Raw genomic sequence first — 4197 nt, 5'->3', positions numbered from 1 at the left:
CTATCCAGATGCATAAAGATAGACAAGGGCATGAGTGATGCGGTCGAAATAGTAATTTTGGCCACTACCCAATATAATAAGTCGATTCACTCGGTCGTCAACAGGAGACCGGCTGGCATCGCCCTAACACACCCTGATGAGCCACAGGTAGAGATCCACAATAGGATCCAGAAAGCTCAAACCGCGCTAATGGCCAGAGAAAACGCTTCGCGGCAGAATAGGGTATTCGACGTTGGCGAAAAGGTGTTGGTAAAATCCAACCGAAGACTCGGCAACAAGCTCACAGCATTGTGCGAGGAGAAAGCTGTAGAAGCGGACATGGTGACCACGGTCCTTATTGAGGGGAGGGTGGTCCATAAGGACAATCTAAAATGATGCGCTCGGTAGCGAGGTCCGCGTACCGCTAAGCCTAGCGCCATCCACGCGCATTATATTCTTAAGCATTTTACGTTATTGGTGTTGGGTTCCCCCTTGCCTAAAAAACAGAAAAATCAACCATTTAAACTTTCACCCAAAGGACCAATCTTATCCGTCTCGTATATCTGTCATTGGCATCGGCACACATCACCGATTATTCGCGCGCCAAGTACATTCCCATAGTCGATGGCCAGATTTTGGTGTGGGAATATTCTGCCTATGTGAGGCACTCCGCGAATATTTCGGAGTACGCACGTGTGGTAGAGGATACGTTCGGCTTGCTCGGCCCATTTCCGCAATCACTCAGCACAGACTCAAAAATCGAGAGTCAAATCAATAGACTAACTGCCACCGTCAACTTAACAGCAAAAGAGTCGCAAATTGACACCGGTCATTTGTATGAAACATTGCTCGCGAGAAATATAATGCTCATGATGGAGCTTCAAAATTTAATGTTGGCCGTGACACTTGCAAAAATGAACATTGTTAGACCAAATATTCTCGATCACGCTGATTTAAAATCAGTTTGGCTGAAGGAGCCCACCAACACCCCCATAGGGGATCTCATGTCCGTATCGCCCATAAAGGTTCTGCAATCCAGTAACGCATTACACTTTATAATTAAATTTCCGGTAATTAAGTTCGCCTGTAAGAAAATTACTATTTTCCCTGTCAGTCACGAAGGAGCCATGCTACGATTAGACGATGGCGTTATCGCAGAGTGCAACAACGAGATTTGCACCGTTAAAGCTTGCACTGCATCAACCAGCACCACCTTCTGCCAGCTATCATCAGGCAGCTCATGCGCAGAGAACTTCATGCCGGAGGCGCGGCGCACTGCGAAATCCAACCCAGCAGCCTGGACCCCATCACCTATGTAGATGAGGGGATCGTCATCATAAATGACAGGGTCGCCAGGGTGCAAGTGGACAACGGCACTGAAATCTGGGTGCATGGTACGCACCTTATTACCTTCGCCCGACGTGCCGTCATTAACGGAACCCTGTACGTTAACCAGAACGGAGTCCAGAACAGAGTACCCGGGGTAGTGCGAGTGGCACTAATCGTGGCAGCATCATGTTGCCTCCTGTTGAGCGTTGCCATTGTGGGCTGGCGTGCCCAGAAGGCCAGAAGATCCGCCAGACGATTGAACGTGGCGATCACCGATTTAAGGTCGGCGCCTCCATCTTGAGGGGGGAGTAGTTAACTAAAGTTAACGTCGCTATGTCGAGCGCATGAAATACGACGACGACGGCATTCTGCAATGTAAGCATTATGCCGGACGTCGTTACGTAGCTGGCAAACTATATGCCCTCTTGGGTAACAAACGAAATTACTTTTAATGTGCACTGCATTTTACCTCTTCTGAATATTGCAAACAGAAATTGTTGTTCAGCCAACACGCTCAGCAGCAACAACGATTTAATAAAAGTTAAAGCTTTAAACAGGTTTGGATATGCAGATTTGCACTATGTGTTGTTTATACACAAATCTAATAAACATTAATATTACCTATTTTTTACGAAATGAAAAGACGATTTATATGTAGAGATTTCCAACGAATAGATATTATTTGTTTGTTAAACAGAAATTTGGCATGATGTGCGCATGCACATCGAAAGCGAATGCAATTCGCGACTTAATTGAAGAGCAAAACGCTTAGCCAAGGGTGCATGCGCGTGACTACTAGAGACAGAGCGCCAGAGGGGCGAGCTTAGATGATAATTGTATCGTTTTGTATTGTTTTCCCAAATCTCTGTTAACGAAATACTAAAACAAAATTAAAAAGACGAAATACGTTCCACTCAAATTTACGCAAAATTGAAAAATGAAATAAAATGTCTATTATTTTGTAAGAGAGATTTGTAGGGTATAAACAGCTGTCGGGTCTAGCAGTCGCCAGCAGATCTTAAATTAATATGTTGTAAACATGACAACATTGGAAACACAGTTATGAACCATGGCACCTCAGCTGTACATCTCATTATCGTCCCTTAACTACGTGAATACTTATTTGATTTGCTGCTAAATGCGTTGGGTGAGCGACAAACATTTCTCGGCAACATTACAAAATGCAACGAACATTTAAAGTAATTCCCATCTGCCACGCAAGATTGCATATTCGTAAGTAGCTAATACAGGGGCGTATATATGGCAAAGTAAAGGACTAACGGACTTTCACATTCGTGTTCTAAATGGATAAGGCTCAACGGAACGAATCGTAGAATGCTCTATCGCCCAAGTATTTATTTATAAGCTGAAACCGGCGAGTCAGTCAACATGAAAAAAGCATTTGGAGGACCAGCCTTAAGAAATGTATTTTCAAATTGTACTATGGCAAGCTATGCTCCAGAAAATCAAGTTGGAAGGATTAAAACATCTTATCCGCCGTATCCGTAGATCCGCCTTTTCTTGCCACAAATCTTAACCATTAGCCTGAGGTTTCTGTAAAGCTTCTGGGCACTTAACTCCATATTGTCACATTTTTAAACCGTGATCACAGCAAATCGATTTTAAGAAACAAATAGACTCCCTTTTTTGCATTAATTGCATTAAGACTGGTCATTAACTGATGCAGTGCAACACCGGCAATTGCCGTCCATGCGGATCTAAGCACCACAGGAATCACTTACAGATCACTGCTTACATAAACGCTTGCCTCTGTTTCACGGAATCATGTCCTATAACCCTCTGTATGGCCTGGGACGTCTGCAGCCCTAATTGCACAGGATTTCAGTAAACATATTGTGCTCCAAGCAACTGACTCCGCACTTCTCCGGAACCTTTGTTTTTTCCCGTGCTCTACTCGACTTGGGCTTTCAACTACACTTCTTAAATCGTGATTAGATTTTAAAGCTTCGACTTTAAAAAACAAAGTCATCTGTTGGTGCGACCAAATTTTGCGATTCTAGTTTGGTATCAAGAAATGTGTCAGTTAGTAATTTCGCGAGAAATGACTTGCATGCACTGATGGATTTGAGCATCAAATGATGGAGGCCATCGATAGGCATCTACGTAAATATGCAGAGCAGCTGCGATATCATCTAATCTCGTCACTTTCTCTATCTCATGTACTCTCGCGCATGCACTTTAGGCTTAGCGTTCTGCTGTATAAGTTCAATGAGTGAGTCTTTTTTTAATCGTAGAGTAGAAGAGTCGATCTGCGCCTAGATATTTGTACTCAATTTTACTTTACATTGCTCTGTCTGTCCGTTAAAGCGCTGTGATTTCGGGAACTATAAAAGCTAGAGATGAAGCATACAGTTTGTAGTGACGCATACACTGTTCAAATTGGATTCAAAATGTAACGACGCTGATAACAATCACACTCAAAAAAATGTATGGCCCTGTCATGGACTACATGGAAAATTAATGGAAAAATGGACTGCATACTAGAAAATTAAACAAACGTACACCCCACAATGTAATATTACTCCTAACAATTTTTTCTAATAACGTAGCCGGTTAGACTAATAAGCGTATAATATACCCAATTCCTAAAAATCATAAATTCATATCGAATATGACTTTTGTAAAATACACAATCAGAAATCATTTAACAATTATATATACCCAGGAAAAACAATAAAATAAAAGCTGTTTGCAAAATAATTTAATAATTAATATTTATTTAATGCATTGGCCTATTTATATACACTTAAACATAAATTTATTTTTTTGAGCATTTGCTTATATATTATTTTTACTATTGACGTTTCGATAGGTATATACTACAAATACTCATAATTCATTTTATGAATCTAATTTCCGATATAACAT

This window comes from Drosophila erecta, unplaced genomic scaffold, assembly GCF_003286155.1.
Source record: "Drosophila erecta strain 14021-0224.00,06,07 unplaced genomic scaffold, DereRS2 tig00000021-arrow-pilon, whole genome shotgun sequence".
NCBI classification, from domain to species: Eukaryota; Metazoa; Arthropoda; class Insecta; order Diptera; family Drosophilidae; genus Drosophila; species Drosophila erecta.
This window is presented reverse-complemented; position numbering follows the sequence as displayed.